The sequence below is a fragment of the Rhipicephalus microplus genome, unplaced genomic scaffold (genome assembly GCF_043290135.1).
Source record: "Rhipicephalus microplus isolate Deutch F79 unplaced genomic scaffold, USDA_Rmic scaffold_40, whole genome shotgun sequence".
NCBI classification, from domain to species: Eukaryota; Metazoa; Arthropoda; class Arachnida; order Ixodida; family Ixodidae; genus Rhipicephalus; species Rhipicephalus microplus.
In genome coordinates this window covers 3,215,839-3,234,120 of record NW_027464613.1, presented here as the reverse complement: position 1 = coordinate 3,234,120, position 18,282 = coordinate 3,215,839, and the positions used below count along the sequence as shown (strand labels likewise).

Genomic DNA, 18,282 nt, shown 5'->3' with positions numbered 1-18,282 from the left:
TGGACTGATAGCTTTGAAGATATGTTCTGATGGTGGTGAGAGTATAGCAGGACTGTCTCCGTGGCGCAATCGGCTAGCGCAATCGGCTGTTAACCGAGAGGTTGGAGGTTTGAGCCCACCCGGGGACGGTGTGTCGCTTTTTTTTCTTTTCGCTGATAGCTTTGAAGATATGTTCTGATGGTGGTGAGAGTGGAGCACGACTGTCTCCGTGGCGCAGTTGGCTAGCGCGATTTGCAGTTAACCGAAAAGTTGGAAGTTCGAGCCCACCCGGTGGTGGTGCGGCAGTTTTTTTTCTTTGGGTTGATAGCTTTGAAGATATGTTCTGATGGTGGTGAGAGTATAGCAGGACTGCCTCCGTGGCGCAATTTGCTAGCGCGATCGGCTGTTAAGCGAAAGGTTGGAGGTTCGAGCCCTCCTGGGAGTGGTGTGTTGCTTTTTTCTTTGCGCTGATAACTTTAGAGACATGTTCTCATGGTGGTGAGATCTGAGCAAGACTGTCTCCGTGGCGCAATTGGCCAGCACGTTCGGCTGTTAACCGAAAAATTGGAGGTTTGAGCCCTCCCGGGAGTGGTGTGTTGCTTTTTTCTTTTCGCTGATAGCTTTGAAGATATGTTCTGATGGTGGTGAGAGTGGAGCACGACTGTCTCCGTGGCGCAGTTGGGTAGCGCGATCCGCTGTTTACGTAAAGGTTGGAGGTTCTAGCCCACCAGGTGGTGGTGCGGCGCTTTTTTTGAGCTGGTAGCTCTGAAGAAATGTTGTGACGGTGGTGAGCGTGGAGCACGACTGTCTCCGTGGCGCCATTGGCTAGCGCGATCGGCTGTTAACCGAAAGGTTGGAGGTTCGAGCCCACCCGGTGGTGGTGCGGCGCTTTTTTTTCTTTGGGCTGATAGCTCCGAAGAAATGTTGTGACGGTGGTGAGAGTGGAGCACGACTGTCTCCGTGGCGCCATTGGCTAGCGCTATCGGCTGTTAGACGAAAGGTTCGATGTTCGAGCCCACCCGGAGTGGTGCGGCGCTTTTTTTCTTTGGACTGATAGCTTTGAAGATATGTTCTGATGGTGGTGAGAGTATAGCAGGACTGTCTCCGCGGCGCGAGTTGCTAGCACGATCGGCTGTTAACCGAGAGGTTGGAGGTTTGAGCCCACCCGGCGACGGTGTGTCGCTTTTTTTTTCTTTTCGCTGATAGCTTTAAAGATATGTTCTCATGGTGGTGAGAGTGGAGCACGACTGTCTCTGTGGCGCCATTGGCTAGCGCGATCGGCTGTTAACCGAAAGGTTGGAGGTTCGAGCACACGCGGTGGTGGTGCTGGCTTTTTTCTATGGGCTGATAGCTTTGAAGATATGTTCTGATGGTGGTGAGAGTGAAGCAGGACTGTCTCCGTGGCGCAATTGGCTAGCGCGGTCGACTGTTAACCGAAAGGTTGGAGGTTCGAGCCCACCCGGTAGTGGTGCGGCGCTTTTTTTCTTTGAGCTGATAGCTTTGAAGATATGTTCTGATGGTGGTGAGAGTAGAGCAGGACTGTCTCCGTGGCGCAATTGGCTAGCGCGATCGGCTGTTAACAAAAATGTTTGAGGTTCGAGCCCACCCGGTGGTGGTGCGGCGCTTTTTTTCTTTGGGCTGATAGCTTTGAAGATATGTTCTGATGGTGGTGAGAGTAGAGCAGGACTGTCTCCGTGGCGCAATTGGCTAGCGCGATCGGCTGTTAACCGAAAGCTTGGAGTTTCGAGCCCACCCGGTAGCGGCGCGGCGCTTTTTTTTCTTTGAGCTGATAGCTTTGAAGATATGTTCTGATGGTGGTGAGAGTGGAGCACGACTGTCTCCGTGGCGCAATTGGCTAGCGCGATCGGCTGTTAACAGAAAGGATGGAGGTTCGAGCCCACCCGGGGGTGGTGCGCCGCTTTTTTTCTTTGGGCTGATAGCTTTGAAGATATGTTCTGATGTTAGCGAGAGTGGAGCACGACTGTCTCCATGGCGCAATTGGCGAGCGCGATCGGCTGTTAACCGAAAGGTTGGAGGTTCGAGCCCACCCGGTAGCGGCGCGGCGCTTTTTTTGTTTGAGCTGATAGCTTTGAAGATATGTTCTGATGGTGGTGAGAGTGGAGCAGGACTGTCTCCGTGGCGCAATTGGCTAGCGCGATCGGCTGTTAACCGAAAGGTTGGAGTTTCGAGCCCACTCGGGGACGGTGTGTCGCTTTTTTTTTCTTTGCGCTGATAGCTTTGAAGATATGTTCTGAGGGTGGTGAGAGTGGAGCACGACTGTCTCCGTGGCGCAATTGGCTAGCGCGATCGGCTGTTAACAAAAAGGATGGAGGTTCGAGCCCACCCGGGGGTGGTGCGCCGCTTTTTTTCTTTGGGCTGATAGCTTTTAAGATATGTTCTGAGTTTAGTGAGAGTGGAGCACGACTGTCTCCATGGCGCAATTGCCGAGCGCGATCAGCTGTTAACCGAAAGGTTGGAGGTTCGAGCCCACCCGGTGGTAGTGCGGCGCTTTTTTTCTTTGGGCTGATAGCCTTGAAGATATGTTCTGATGGGGGTGAGAGTGGAGCTGGACTGTCTCCGTTGCACAATTGGCTAGCGTGATCGGCTGTTAACCGAAAGCTTGGAGTTTCGAGCCCACTGGGGACGGTGTGTCGCTTTTTTTGCGCTGATAGCTTTGAAGATATGTTCTGATGGTGGTGAAAGTGTAGCCTCAGTGTCTCCGTGGCGCAATTGGCTAGCGCCATCGGCTGTTAGACGAAAGGTTGGAGGTTCGAGCCCACCCAAAGTGGTGCGGCGCTTTTTTTCTGTGGACTGATAGCTTTGAAGATATGTTCTGATGGTGGTGAGAGTATAGCAGGACTGTCTCCGTGGCGCAATCGGCTAGCGCGATCGGCTGTTAACCTAGAGGTTGGAAGTTTGAGCCCACCCGGGGACGGTGTGTCGCTTTTTTTTCTTTTCGCTGATAGCTTTGAAGATATGTTCTGATGGTGGTGAGAGTGGAGCACGACTGTCTCCGTGGCGCAGTTGGCTAGCGCGATTTGCATTTAACCGAAAAGTTAGAAGTTCGAGCCCACCCGGTGGTGGTGCGGCAGTTTTTTTTCTTTGGGCTGATAGCTTTGAAGATATGTTCTGATGGTGGTGAGATTATAGCAGGACTGCCTCCGTGGCGCAATTTGCTAGCGCGATCGGCTGTTAAGCGAAAGGTTGGAGGTTCGAGCCCTCCTGGGAGTGGTGTGTTGCTTTTTTCTTTGCGCTGATAACTTTAGAGACATGTTCTCATGGTGGTGAGATCTGAGCAAGACTGTCTCCGTGGCGCAATTGGCCAGCACGTTCGGCTGTTAACCGAAAAATTGGAGGTTTGAGCCCTCCCGGGAGTGGTGTGTTGCTTTTTTCTTTGCGCTGATAGCTTTGAAGATATGTTCTAATGGTGTTGAGAGTGGAGCACGACTGTCTCCGTGGCCCAATTGGGTAGCGCGATCCGCTGTTAACGTAAAGGTTGGAGGTTCTAGCCCACCAGGTGGTGGTGCGGCGCTTTTTTTTTTGAGCTGGTAGCTCTGAAGAAATGTTCTGACGGTGGTGAGCGTGGAGCACGACTGTCTCTGTGGCGCCATTGGCTAGCGCGATCGGCTGTTAACCGAAAGGTTGGAGGTTCGAGCCCACCCGGTGGTGGTGCGGCGCTTTTTTTCTTTGGGCTGATAGCTCCGAAGAAATGTTGTGACGGTGGTGAGAGTGGAGCACGACTGTCTCCGTGGCGCCATTGGCTAGCGCTATCGGCTGTTAGACGAAAGGTTCGATGTTCGAGCCCACCCGGAGTGGTGCGGCGCTTTTTTTCTTTGGACTGATAGCTTTGAAGATATGTTCTGATGGTGGTGAGAGTATAGCAGGACTGTCTCCGTGGCGCGATTGGCTAGCGCGATCGGCTGTTAACCGAGAGGTTGGAGGTTTGAGCCCACCCGGCGACGGTGTGTCGCTTTTTTTTTCTTTTCGCTGATAGCTTTGAAGATATGTTCTCATGGTGGTGAGAGTGGAGCACGACTGTCTCTGTGGCGCCATTGGCTAGCGCGATCGGCTGTTAACCGAAAGGTTGGAGGTTCGAGCACACCCGGTGGTGGTGCTGGCTTTTTTCTATGGGCTGATAGCTTTGAAGATATGTTCTGATGGTGGTGAGAGTGAAGCAGGACTGTCTCCGTGGCGCAATTGGCTAGCGCGGTCGACTGTTAACCGAAAGGTTGGAGGTTCGAGCCCACCCGGTAGTGGTGCGGCGCTTTTTTTTCTTTGAGCTGATAGCTTTGAAGATATGTTCTGATGGTGGTGAGAGTAGAGCAGGACTGTCTCCGTGGCGCAATTGGCTAGCGCGATCGGCTGTTAACAAAAATGTTTGAGGTTCGAGCCCACCCGGTGGTGGTGCGGCGCTTTTTTTCTTTGGGCTGATAGCTTTGAAGATATGTTCTGATGGTGGTGAGAATATAGCAGGACTGCCTCCGTGGCGCAATTTGCTAGCGCGATCGGCTGTTAAGCGAAAGGTTGGAGGTTCGAGCCCTCCTGGGAGTGGTGTGTTGCTTTTTTCTTTGCGCTGATAACTTTAGAGACATGTTCTCATGGTGGTGAGATCTGAGCAAGACTGTCTCCGTGGCGCAATTGGCCAGCACGTTCGGCTGTTAACCAAAAAATTGGAGGTTTGAGCCCTCCCGGGAGTGGTGTGTAGCTTTTTTCTTTGCGCTGATAGCTTTGAAGATATGTTCTAATGGTGTTGAGAGTGGAGCACGACTGTCTCCGTGGCCCAATTGGGTAGCGCGATCCGCTGTTAACGTAAAGGTTGGAGGTTCTAGCCCACCAGGTGGTGGTGCGGCGCTTTTTTTTTGAGCTGGTAGCTCTGAAGAAATGTTCTGACGGTGGTGAGCGTGGAGCACGACTGTCTCCGTGGCGCCATTGGCTAGCGCGATCGGCTGTTAACCGAAATGTTGGAAGTTCGAGCCCACCCGGTGGTGGTGTGGCGCTTTTTTTTCTTTGGGCTGATAGCTCCGAAGAAATGTTGTGACGGTGGTGAGAGTGTAGCACGACTGTCTCCGTGGCGCCATTGGCTAGCGCTATCGGCTGTTAGACGAAAGTTTGGAGGTTCGAGCCCACCCGGAGTGGTGCGGCGCTTTTTTTCTTTTCGCTGATAGCTTTGAAGATATGTTCTCTTGGTGGTGAGAGTGGAGCACGACTGTCTCTGTGGCGCCATTGGCTAGCGCGATCGGCTGTTAACCGAAAGGTTGGAGGTTCGAGCCCACCCGGTGGTGGTGCGGCGCTTTTTTTTCTTTGGGCTGATAGCTCCGAAAAAATGTTCTGACGGTGGTGAGAGTGGAGCACGACTGTCTCCGTGGCGCAATTGGCTAGCGCTATCGGCTGTTAACCGAAAGGTTGGAGGTTCGAGCCCTCCCGGGAGTGGTGTGTTGCTTTTTTTCTTTGGGCTGATAGCTCTGAAGAAATGTTCTGACGGTGGTGAAAGTGGAGCCTCACTGTCTTCGTGGCGCAATTGGCTAGCGCGATCGGCTGTTAGAAGAAAGGTTGGAGGTTCGAGCCCACCTGGAGTGGTGCGGCGTTTTTTTCTTTGGACTGATAGCTTTGAAGATATGTTCTGCTGGTGGTGAGAGTATAGGAGGACTGTCTCCCTGGCGCAATTGGCTAGCGCGATCGGCTGTTAACCGAAAGCTTGGAGTTTCGAGCCCACCCGGTAGTGGCGCGGCGCTTTTTTTTCTTTGACCTGATTGTTTGAAGATATGTTCTGATGGTGGTGAGAGTGGAGCAGGACTGTCTCCGTGGCGCAATTGGCTAGCTCGATCGGCTGTTAACCGAAAGGTTAAAGTTTCGAGCCCACCCGGGGACGGTGTGTCGCTTTTTTTTTCTTTTCGCTGATAGCTTTGAAGATATGTTCTGATGGTGGTGAGAGTGGAGCACGACTGTCTCTGTGGCGCAGTTGGCTAGCGCGATTTGCAGTTAACCGAAAAGTTGGAGGTTCGAGCCCACCCGGTGGTGGTGAGGCACTTTTTTTTCTTTGGGCTGATAGCTTTGAAGATATGTTCTGATGGTGGTGAGAGTGGAGCTGGACTGTCTCCGTTGCGCAATTGGCTAGCGTGATCGGCTGTTAACCGAAAGCTTGGAGTTTCGAGCCCACTGGGGACGGTGTGTCGCTTTTTTTTCTTTTCGCTGATAGCTTTGAAGATATGTTCTCATGGTGGGAAGAGTGGAGCACGACTGTCTCTGTGGCGCCATTGGCTAGCGCAACCGGCTGTTAACCGAAAGGTTGGAGGTTCGAGCCCACCCGGTGGTGGTGCGGCGTTTTTTTTTCTTTGGGGTGATAGCTCCGAAAAAATGTTCTGACGGTGGTGAGAGTGGAGCTCGACTGTCTCCGTGGCGCAATTGGCTAGCGCTATCGGCTCTTAACCGAAAGGTTGGAGGTTCGAGCCCTCCCGGGAGTGGTGTGTTGCTTTTTTTTCTTTGGGCTGATAGCTCTGAAGAAATGTTCTGACGGTGGTGAAAGTGGAGCCTCACTGTCTCCGTGGCGCAATTGGCTAGCGCGATCGGCTGTTAACAGAAAGGATGGAGGTTCGAGCCCACGCGGGGGTGGTGCGCCGCTTTTTTTTCTTTGGGCTGATAGCTTTTAAGATATGTTCTGATGTTAGTGAGAGTGGAGCACGACTGTCTCCATGGCCCAATTGGGTAGCGCGATCCGCTGTTAACGTAAAGGTTGGAGGTTCTAGCCCACCAGGTGGTGGTGCGGCGCTTTTTTTTTGAGCTGGTAGCTCTGAAGAAATGTTCTGACGGTGGTGAGCGTGGAGCACGACTGTCTCCGTGGCGCCATTGGCTAGCGCGATCGGCTGTTAACCGAAAGGTTGGAGGTTCGAGCCCACCCGGTGGTGGTGCGGCGCTTTTTTTCTTTGGGCTGATAGCTCCGAAGAAATGTTGTGACGGTGGTGAGAGTGGAGCACGACTGTCTCCGTGGCGCCATTGGCTAGCGCTATCGGCTGTTAGACGAAAGGTTCGATGTTCGAGCCCACCCGGAGTGGTGCGGCGCTTTTTTTCTTTGGACTGATAGCTTTGAAGATATGTTCTGATGGTGGTGAGAGTATAGCAGGACTGTCTCCGTGGCGCGATTGGCTAGCGCGATCGGCTGTTAACCGAGAGGTTGGAGGTTTGAGCCCACCCGGCGACGGTGTGTCGCTTTTTTTTTCTTTTCGCTGATAGCTTTGAAGATATGTTCTCATGGTGGTGAGAGTGGAGCACGACTGTCTCTGTGGCGCCATTGGCTAGCGCGATCGGCTGTTAACCGAAAGGTTGGAGGTTCGAGCACACCCGGTGGTGGTGCTGGCTTTTTTCTATGGGCTGATAGCTTTGAAGATATGTTCTGATGGTGGTGAGAGTGAAGCAGGACTGTCTCCGTGGCGCAATTGGCTAGCGCGGTCGACTGTTAACCGAAAGGTTGGAGGTTCGAGCCCACCCGGTAGGGGTGCGGCGCTTTTTTTTCTTTGAGCTGATAGCTTTGAAGATATGTTCTGATGGTGGTGAGAGTAGAGCAGGACTGTCTCCGTGGCGCAATTGGCTAGCGCGATCGGCTGTTAACAAAAATGTTTGAGGTTCGAGCCCACCCGGTGGTGGTGCGGCGCTTTTTTTCTTTGGGCTGATAGCTTTGAAGATATGTTCTGATGGTGGTGAGAATATAGCAGGACTGCCTCCGTGGCGCAATTTGCTAGCGCGATCGGCTGTTAAGCGAAAGGTTGGAGGTTCGAGCCCTCCTGGGAGTGGTGTGTTGCTTTTTTCTTTGCGCTGATAACTTTAGAGACATGTTCTCATGGTGGTGAGATCTGAGCAAGACTGTCTCCGTGGCGCAATTGGCCAGCACGTTCGGCTGTTAACCAAAAAATTGGAGGTTTGAGCCCTCCCGGGAGTGGTGTGTAGCTTTTTTCTTTGCGCTGATAGCTTTGAAGATATGTTCTAATGGTGTTGAGAGTGGAGCACGACTGTCTCCGTGGCCCAATTGGGTAGCGCGATCCGCTGTTAACGTAAAGGTTGGAGGTTCTAGCCCACCAGGTGGTGGTGCGGCGCTTTTTTTTGAGCTGGTAGCTCTGAAGAAATGTTCTGACGGTGGTGAGCGTGGAGCACGACTGTCTCCGTGGCGCCATTGGCTAGCGCGATCGGCTGTTAACCGAAATGTTGGAAGTTCGAGCCCACCCGGTGGTGGTGTGGCGCTTTTTTTTCTTTGGGCTGATAGCTCCGAAGAAATGTTGTGACGGTGGTGAGAGTGTAGCACGACTGTCTCCGTGGCGCCATTGGCTAGCGCTATCGGCTGTTAGACGAAAGGTTGGAGGTTCGAGCCCACCTGGAGTGGTGCGGCGTTTTTTTCTTTGGACTGATAGCTTTGAAGATATGTTCTGCTGGTGGTGAGAGTATAGTAGGACTGTCTCCCTGGCGCAATTGGCTAGCGCGATCGGCTGTTAACCGAAAGCTTGGAGTTTCGAGCCCACCCGGTAGTGGCGCGGCGCTTTTTTTTCTTTGACCTGATTGTTTGAAGATATGTTCTGATGGTGGTGAGAGTGGAGCAGGACTGTCTCCGTGGCGCAATTGGCTAGCTCGATCGGCTGTTAACCGAAAGGTTGGAGTTTCGAGCCCACCCGGGGACGGTGTGTCGCTTTTTTTTTCTTTTCGCTGATAGCTTTGAAGATATGTTCTGATGGTGGTGAGAGTGGAGCACGACTGTCTCTGTGGCGCAGTTGGCTAGCGCGATTTGCAGTTAACCGAAAAGTTGGAGGTTCGAGCCCACCCGGTGGTGGTGTGTCGCTTTTTTTTCTTTTCGCTGATAGCTTTGAAGATATGTTCTCATGGTGGGAAGAGTGGAGCACGACTGTCTCTGTGGCGCCATTGGCTAGCGCAACCGGCTGTTAACCGAAAGGTTGGAGGTTCGAGCCCACCCGGTGGTGGTGCGGCGTTTTTTTTTCTTTGGGGTGATAGCTCCGAAAAAATGTTCTGACGGTGGTGAGAGTGGAGCTCGACTGTCTCCGTGGCGCAATTGGCTAGCGCTATCGGCTCTTAACCGAAAGGTTGGAGGTTCGAGCCCTCCCGGGAGTGGTGTGTTGCTTTTTTTTCTTTGGGCTGATAGCTCTGAAGAAATGTTCTGACCGTGGTGAAAGTGGAGCCTCACTGTCTCCGTGGCGCAATTGGCTAGCGCGATCGGCTGTTAACAGAAAGGATGGAGGTTCGAGCCCACGCGGGGGTGGTGCGCCGCTTTTTTTTCTTTGGGCTGATAGCTTTTAAGATATGTTCTGATGTTAGTGAGAGTGGAGCACGACTGTCTCCATGGCGCAATTGGCGAGCGCGATCAGCTGTTAACCGAAAGGTTGGAGGTTCGAGCCCACCCGGTGGTAGTGCGGCGCTTTTTTTCTTTGGGCTGATAGCTTTGAAGATATGTTCTGATGGTGGTGAGAGTATGGCAGGACTGACTCCGTGGCGCAATCGGCTAGCGCGATCGGCTGTTAACCGAGAGGTTGGAGGTTTGAGCCCACCCGGGGACGGTGTGTCGCTTTTTTTTCTTTTCGCTGATAGCTTTGAAGATATGTTCTAATGGTGTTGAGAGTGGAGCACGACTGTCTCCGTGGCCCAATTGGGTAGCGCGATCCGCTGTTAACGTAAAGGTTGGAGGTTCTAGCCCACCAGGTGGTGGTGCGGCGCTTTTGTTTTTGAGCTGGTAGCTCTGAAGAAATGTTCTGACGGTGGTGAGCGTGGAGCACGACTGTCTCCGTGGCGCCATTGGCTAGCGCGATCGGCTGTTAACCGAAAGGTTGGAGGTTCGAGCCCACCCGGTGGTGGTGCGGCGCTTTTTTTTCTTTGGGCTGATAGCTCCGAAGAAATGTTGTGACGGTGGTGAGAGTGGAGCACGACTGTCTCCGTGGCGCCATTGGCTAGCGCTATCGGCTGTTAGACGAAAGTTTGGAGGTTCGAGCCCACCCGGAGTGGTGCGGCGCTTTTTTTCTTTGGACTGATAGCTTTGAAGATATGTTCTGATGGTGGTGAGAGTATAGCAGGACTGTCTCCGTGGCGCGATTGGCTAGCGCGATCGGCTGTTAACCGAGAGGTTGGAGGTTTGAGCCCACCCGGGGACGGTGTGTCGCTTTTTTTTTCTTTTCGCTGATAGCTTTGAAGATATGTTCTCATGGTGGTGAGAGTGGAGCACGACTGTCTCTGTGGCGCCATTGGCTAGCGCGATCGGCTGTTGACCGAAAGGTTGGAGGTTCGAGCCCACCCGGTGGTGGTGCGGCGCTTTTTTTTCTTTGGGCTGATAGCTCCGAAAAAATGTTCTGACGGTGGTGAGAGTGGAGCACGACTGTCTCCGTGGCGCAATTGGCTAGCGCTATCGGCTGTTAACCAAAAGGTTGGAGGTTCGAGCCCTCCCGGGAGTGGTGTGTTGCTTTTTTTCTTTGGGCTGATTGCTCTGAAGAAATGTTCTGACGGTGGTGAAAGTGGAGCCTCACTGTCTCCGTGGCGCAATTGGCTAGCGCGATCGGCTGTTAGACGAAAGGTTGGAGCTTCGAGCCCACCTGGAGTGGTGCGGCGCTTTTTTTCTTTGGACTGATAGCTTTGAAGATATGTTCTGATGGTGGTGAGAGTATAGGAGGACTGTCTCCGTGGTGCAATTGGCTAGCGCGATCGGCTGTTAACCAAAAGCTTGGAGTTTCGAGCCCACCCGGTAGTGGCGCGGCGCTTTTTTTTCTTTGAGCTGATTGCTTTGAATATATGTTCTGATGGTGGTGAGAGTGGAGCACGACTGTCTCTGTGGCGCAGTTGGCTAGCGCGATTTGCAGTTAACCGAAAAGTTGGAGGTTCGAGCCCACCCGGTGGTGGTGCGGCACTTTTTTTTCTTTGGGCTGATAGCTTTGAAGATATGTTCCGATGGTGGTGAGAGTATAGCAGGACTGCCTCCGTGGCGCATTTTGCTAGCGCGATCGGCTGTTAAGCGAAAGGTTGGAGGTTCGAGCCCTCCTGGGAGTGGTGTGTTGCTTTTTTCTTTGCGCTGATAATTTTAGAGACATGTTCTCACGGTGGTGAGATCTGAGCAAGACTGTCTCCGTGGCGCAATTGGCCAGCACGTTCGGCTGTTAACCGAAAAATTGGAGGTTTGAGCCCTCCCGGGAGTGGTGTGTTGCTTTTTTCTTTGCGCTGATAGCTTTGAAATTATGTTCTAATGGTGTTGAGAGTGGAGCACGGCTGTCTCCGTGGCCGAATTGGGTAGCGCGATCCGCTGTTAACGTAAAGGTTGGAGGTTCAAGCCCACCAGGTGGTGGTGCGGCGCTTTTTTTTCTTTGGGCTGGTAGCTCTGAAGAAATGTTCTGGCGGTGGTGAGCGTGGAGCACGACTGTCTCCGTGGCGCCATTGGCTAGCGCGATCGGCTGTTAACCGATAGGTTGGAGGTTCGAGCCCACCCAGTGGTGGTGCGGCGCTTTTTTTTCTTTGGGCTGATAGCTCCGAAGAAATGTTCAAGTGGTGGTAAAAGTGAAGCAGGACTGTCTCCGTGGCGCAATTGGCTAGCGCGATCGACTGTTAACCGAAAGGTTGGAGGTTCGAGCCCACCCGGTGGTGGTGCGGCGCTGTTTTTCTTTGGGCTGATAGCTTTGAAGATATGTTCTGATGGTGGTGAGAGCGGAGCAGGACTGTCTCCGTGGCGCAATTGGCTAGCGCGATCGCCTGTTACCTGAAAGCTTGGAGTTTCGAGCCCACCCGGTAGTGGTGCGGCGCTTTTTTATCTTTGAGCTGATAGCTTTGAAGGTATGTTCTGATGGTGGTGAGAGTAGAGCAGGACTGTCTCCGTGGCGCAATTGGCTAGCGCGTTCGGCTGTTAACCGAAAGGTTGGAGTTTCGAGCCCACCCGGGGACGGTGTGTCGCTTTTTTTTTTCTTTGCGCTGATTGCTTTGAAGATATGTTCTAATGGTGGTGAGAGTGGAGCACGACTGTCTCCGTGACGCAATTGGCTATCGCGATCGGCTGTTAACAGAAACGATGGAGGTTCGAGCCCGGCCGGGAGTGGTGCGGCGCTTTTTTTTTCTTTGGGCTGATAGCTTTAAAGATATGTTCTGATGTTGGTGAGAGTGGAGCACGACTGTCTCCGTGGCGCAATTGGCGAGCGCGATCAGCTGTTAACCGAAAGGTTGGAGGTTAGAGCCCACGCGGTGGTGGTGCGGCGCTTTTTTTCTTTGGGCTGATAGCTTTGAAGATATGTTCTGATGGTGGTGAGAGTGGAGCAGGACTGTCTCAGTGGCGCAATTGGCTAGCGCGATCGGCTGTTAACTGAAAGCTTGGAGTTTCGAGCCCACCCGGTAGTGGTACGGCGCTTTTTTTTCTTTGAGCTGATAGCTTTGAAGATATGTTCTAATGGTGGTGAGAGTGGAGCACGACTGTCTCCGTGACGCAATTGGCTATCGCGATCGGCTGTTAGCCGAAAGGTTGGAGGTTCGAGCCCTCCTGGGAGTGGTGTGTTGCTTTTTTCTTTGCGCTGATAACTTTAGAGACATGTTCTCACAGTGGTCAGATCTGAGCACGACTGCCTCCGTGGCGCAATTGGCCAGCATGTTCGGCTGTTAACCGAAAATTTGGAGGTTTGAGCCCTCCCGGGAGTGGTGTGTTGCTTTTTTTTGCGCTGATAGCTTTGAAGATATGTTCTAATGGTGGTGAGAGTGGAGCACGACTGTCTCCGTGGCCCAATTAGCTAGCGCGATCCACTGTTAACGTAAAGGTTGGAGGTTCGAGCCCACCAGGTGTTGGTGCGGCGCTTTTTTTTCTTTGGGCTGATAGCTCTGAAGAAATGTTCTGACGGTGGTGAGCGTGGAGCACGACTGTCTCCGTGGCGCCATTGGCTAGCGCGATCGGCTGTTAACCGAAAGGTTGGAGGTTCGAGCCCACCCGGTGGTGGTGCGGCGCTTTTTTTTCTTTGGGCTGATAGCTCCGAAGAAATGTTCTGATGGTGGTGAGAGTGGAGCACGACTGTCTCCGTGGCGCAATTGGCTAGCGCTATCGGCTGTTAACCGAAAGGTTGGAGGTTCGAGCCCTCCCGGGAGTGGTGTGTTGCTTTTTTTTCTTTGGGCTGACAGCTTTAAAGATATGTTCTGATGGTGGCTAGAGTGGAGCAGGACTGTCTCCTTTGCGCAATTGGCTAGCGCGTTCGGCCGTTAACCGACAGGTTGGAGGTTCGAGCACACCCGGTGGTGGTGCGGGCTTTTTTCTATGGGCTGATAGCTTTGAAGATATGTTCTGATGGTGGTGAGAGTGAAGCAGGACTGTCTCCGTGGCACAATTGGCTAGCGCGATCGACTGTTAACTGAAAGGTTGGAGGTTCGAGCCCACCCGGTGGTGGTGCGGCGCTTATTTTTCTTTGGGCGGATAGCTCCGAAGAAATGTTCTGATGGTGGTGAGAGTGGAGCACGACTGTCTCCGTGGCGCAATTGGCTAGCGCTATCGGCTGTTAACCGAAAGGTTGGAGGTTCGAGCCCTCCCGGGAGTGGTGTGTTGCTTTTTTTTCTTTGGGCTGATAGCTTTAAAGATATGTTCTGATGGTGGCTAGAATGGAGCAGGACTGTCTCCGTGGCGCAATTGGCTAGCGCGATCGGCTGTTAACTGAAAGCTTGGAGTTTCGAGCCCACCCGGTAGTGGTGCGGCGCTTCTTTTTTGGGCTGATAGCTCTGAAGAAATGTCCTGGCGGTGGTGAGAGTGGAGCACGACTGTCTCCGTGGCACAGTTGGCTAGCGCGATTTGCAGTTAACCGAAAAGTTGGAGGTTCAAGCCCACCCGGTTGTGGTGCGGCACTTTTTTTCTTTGGGCTGATAGCTTTGAAGATATGTTCTGATGGTGGTGAGAGTAAAGCAGGACTGGCTCCGTGGCGCAATTTGCTAGCGCGATCGGCTGTTAGGCGAAAGGTTGGAGGTTCGAGTCCTCCTGGGAGTGGTGTGTTGCTTTTTTCTTTGCGCTGATAACTTTAGAGACACGTTCTCACGGTGGTCAGATCTGAGCACGACTGTCTCCGTGGCGCAATTGGCCTGCACGTTCGGCTGTTAACCGAAAAATTGGAGGTTTGAGCCCTCCCGGGAGTGGTGTGTTGCTTTTTTCTTTGCGCTGATAGCTTTGAAGATATGTTCTAATGGTGGTGAGAGTGGAGCACGACTGTCTCCGTGGCCCAATTGGCTAGCGCGATCCGCTGTTAACGTAAAGGTTGGAGGTTCGAGCCCACCAGGTCGTGGTGCGGCGCTTTTTTTTCTTTGGGCTGATAGCTCTGAAGAAATGTTCTGACGGTGGTGAGCGTGGAGCACGACTGTCTCCGTGGCGCCATTGGCTAGCGCGATCGGCTGTTAACCGAAAGGTTGGAGGTTCGAGCCCACCCGGTGGCGGTGCGGCGCTTTTTTTTCTTTGGGCTGATAGCTCCGAAGAAATGTTCTGATGGTGGTGAGAGTGGAGCACGACTGTCTTCGTGGCGCAATTGGCTAGCGCTATCGGCTGTTAACCGAAAGGTTGGAGGTTCGAGCCCTCCCGGGAGTGGTGTGTTGCTTTTTTTTCTTTGTGCTGATAGCTTTAAAGATATGTTCTGATGGTGGCTAGAGTCGAGCAGGACTGTCTCCGTGGCGCAATTGGCTAACGCGTTCGGCCGTTAACCGAAAGGTTGGAGGTTCGAGCACACCCGGTGGTGGTGCGGGCTTTTTTCTTTGGGCTGATAGCTTTGAAGATATGTTCTGATGGTGGTGAGAGTGAAGGAGGACTGTCTCCGTGGCGCAATTGGCTAGCGCGATCGACTGTTAACCGAAAGGTTGGAGGTTCGAGCCCACCCGGTGGTGGTGCGGCGCTTTTTTTCTTTGGGCTGATAGCTTTGAAGATATGTTCTGATGGTGTTGACAGTGGAGCAGGACTGTCTCCGTGGCGCAATTGGCTAGCGCGATCGGCTGTTAACTGAAAGCTTGGAGTTTCGAGCCCACCCGGTAGTGGTGCGGCGCTTTTTTTTCTTTGAGCTGATAGCTTTGAAGATATGTTCTGATGGTGGTGAGAGTAGAGCAGGACTGTCTGCGTGGCGCAATTGGCTAGCGCGATCGGCTGTTAACCGAAAAGTTGGAGTTTCGAGCCCATCCGGGGACGGTGTGTCGCTTTTTTTTCTTTGCGCTGATTGCTTTGAAGATATGTTCTGATGGTGGTGAGAGTAGAGCAGGACTGTCTCCGTGGCACAATTGGCTAGCGCGATCGGCTGTTAACCGAAAAGTTGGAGTTTCGAGCCCACCCGGGGACGGTGTGTCGCTTCTTTTTTCTTTGCGCTGATTGCTTTGAAGATATGTTCTAATGGTGGTGAGAGTGGAGCACGACTGTCTCCGTGACGCAATTGGCTATCGCGATCGGCTGTTAACAGAAAGGATGGAGGTTCGAGCCCGGCCGGGGGGGGTGCGGCGCTTTTTTTTCTTTGGGCTGATAGCTTTGAAGTTATGTTCTGATGTTGGTGAGAGTGGAGCACGACTGTCTCCATGGCGCAATTGGCGAGCGCGATCGGCTGTTAACCGAAAGGTTGGAGGTTACAGCCCACCCCGTGGTAGTGCGGCGCTTTTTTTTCTTTGGGCTGATAGCTTTGAAGATATGTTCTGATGGTGGTGAGAGTGGAGCATGACTGTCTCCGTGGCGCAATTGGCTAGAGCGATCGGCTGTTACCCGAAAGGTTGGAGGTTGGAGCCCACCCGGGGGTGGTGCGGCGCTTTTTTTCTTTGGGCTGATAGCTTTGAAGATATGTTCTGATGGTGGTGAGAGTGTAGCAGGACTCTCTCCGTGGCGCAAATGGCTAGCGCGATCGGCTGTTAGCCGAAAGGTTGGAAGTTCGAGCCCACCCGGGGGTGGTGCGGCGCTTTTTTTCTTTGGGCTGATAGCTTTGAAGATATGTTCTGATGGTGGTGAGAGTGTAGCAGGACTGTCTCCGTGGCGCAATTGGCTTTCGCGATCGGCTGGTAACCGAGAGGTTGGAGGTTTGAGCCCACCCGGGGACGGTGTGTCGCTTTTTTTTTCGCTGATAGCTTTGAAGATATGTTCTGATGGTGGTGAGAGTGGAGCACGACTGTGTCCGTGGCGCAATTGGCTAGCGCGATCTGCTGTTGACCGAAAGGTTGGAGGTTCGAGCCCACCCGGTGGTGGTGTGGGCTTATTTTTCTAGGGGCTGATAGCTTTGAAGATATGTTCTGATGGTGGTGAGAGTGAAGCAGGACTGTCTCCGTGGCGCATTTGGCTAGCGCGATCGACTGTTAACCAAAAGGTTTGAGGTTCGAGCCCACCCGGTGGTGGTGCGGCGCTTTTTTGTTTGGGCTGATAGCTTTGAAGATATGTTCTGATGGTGGTGAGAGTAGAGCAGGACTGTCTCCGTGGCGCAATTGGCTAGCGCGATCGGCTGTTAACCGAAAGCTTGGAGTTTCGAGCCCACCCGGTAGTGGCGCGGCGCTTTTTTTTCTTTGATCTGATAGCTTTGAAGATATGTTCTGATGGTGGTGAGAGTGGAGCAGGACTATCTCCGTGGCGCAATTGGCTAGCGCGATCGGCTGTTAACCGAAAGTTTGGAGTTTCGAGCCCACCCGTGGACGGTGTGTCGCTTTTTTTTCTTTGCGCTGGTAGCTTTGAAGATATGTTCTGATGGTTGTGAGAGTGGAGCAAGACTGTCTACGTGGCGCAATTGGCTAGCGCGATCGGTTGTTAACCGAAAAGTTGGAGTTTTGAGCCCACCCGGGGACGGTGTGTCGCTTCTTTTTTCTTTGCGCTGATTGCTTTGAAGATATGTTCTAATGGTGGTGAGAGTGGAGCACGACTGTCTCCGTGACGCAATTGGCTATCGCGATCGGCTGTTAACAGAAAGGATGGAGGTTCGAGCCCACCCGGGGACGGTGTGTCGCTTCTTTTTTCTTTGCGCTGATTGCTTTGAAGATATGTTCTAATGGTGGTGAGAGTGGAGCACGACTGTCTCCGTGACGCAATTGGCTATCGCGATCGGCTGTTAACCGAAAGGTTGGAGGTTACAGCCCACCCGGTGTTAGTGCGGCGCTTTTTTTTTCTTTGGGCTGATAGCTTTGAAGATATGTTCTGATGGTGGTGAGAGTGGAGCATGACTGTCTCCGTGGCGAAATTAGCTAGAGCGATCGGCTGTTACCCGAAAGGTTGGAGGTTGGAGCCCACCCGGGGGTGGTGCGGCGCTTTTTTTCTTTGGGCTGATAGCTTTGAAGATATGTTCTGATGGTGGTGAAAGTGGAGCACGACTGTCTCCGTGGCGCAAATGGCTAGCGCGATCGGCTGTTAGCCGAAAGGTTGGAAGTTCGAGCCCACCCGGGGGTGGTGCGGCGCTTTTTTTCTTTGGGCTGATAGCTTTGAAGATATGTTCTGATGGTGGTGAGAGTGTAGCAGGACTGTCTCCGTGGCGCAATTGGCTTTCGCGATCGGCTGGTAACCGAGAGGTTGGAGGTTTGAGCCCACCCGGGGACGGTGTGTCGCTTTTTTTTTCGCTGATAGCTTTGAAGATATGTTCTGATGGTGGTGAGAGTGGAGCACGACTGTGTCCGTGGCCCAATTGGCTAGCGCGATCCGCTGTTAACGTAAAGGTTGGAGGTTCGAGCCCACCAGGTGGTGGTGCGGCGCTTTTTTTTCTTTGGGCTGATAGCTCTGAAGAAATGTTCTGACGGTGGTGAGCGTGGAGCACGACTGTCTCCGTGGCGCCATTGGCTAGCGCGATCGGCTGTTAACCGAAAAGTTGGAGGTTCGAGCCCACCCGGTGGCGGTGCGGCGCTTTTTTTTCTTTGGGCTGATAGCTCCGAAGAAATGTTCTGATGGTGGTGAGAGTGGAGCACGACTGTCTTCGTGGCGCAATTGGCTAGCGCTATCGGCTGTTAACCGAAAGGTTGGAGGTTCGAGCCCTCCCGGGAGTGGTGTGTTGCTTTTTTTTCTTTGTGCTGATAGCTTTAAAGATATGTTCTGATGGTGGCTAGAGTCGAGCAGGACTGTCTCCGTGGCGCAATTGGCTAGCGCGTTCGGCCGTTAACCGAAAGGTTGGAGGTTCGAGCACACCCGGTGGTGGTGCGGGCTTTTTTCTTTGGGCTGATAGCTTTGAAGATATGTTCTGATGGTGGTGAGAGTGAAGCAGGACTGTCTCCGTGGCGCAATTGGCTAGCGCGATCGACTGTTAACCGAAAGGTTGGAGGTTCGAGCCCACCCGGTGGTGGTGCGGCACTTTTTTTCTTTGGGCTGATAGCTTTGAAGATATGTTCTGATGGTGTTGACAGTGGAGC

General features: G+C 53.0%; 2 non-coding genes across 2 annotated transcripts; both read left to right on the top strand.

Annotated features, from left to right (window-relative positions):
- The first annotated feature begins 54 nt into the window (after window positions 1-54).
- TRNAN-GUU (transfer RNA asparagine (anticodon GUU)) lies at window positions 55-128 on the top strand. The gene has a single exon. It is a non-coding gene; the product is annotated as a tRNA-Asn (tRNA).
- An 11,682-nt stretch (window positions 129-11,810) lies between these two features.
- TRNAN-GUU (transfer RNA asparagine (anticodon GUU)) lies at window positions 11,811-11,884 on the top strand. The gene has a single exon. It is a non-coding gene; the product is annotated as a tRNA-Asn (tRNA).
- Window positions 11,885-18,282: the final 6,398 nt, after the last annotated feature.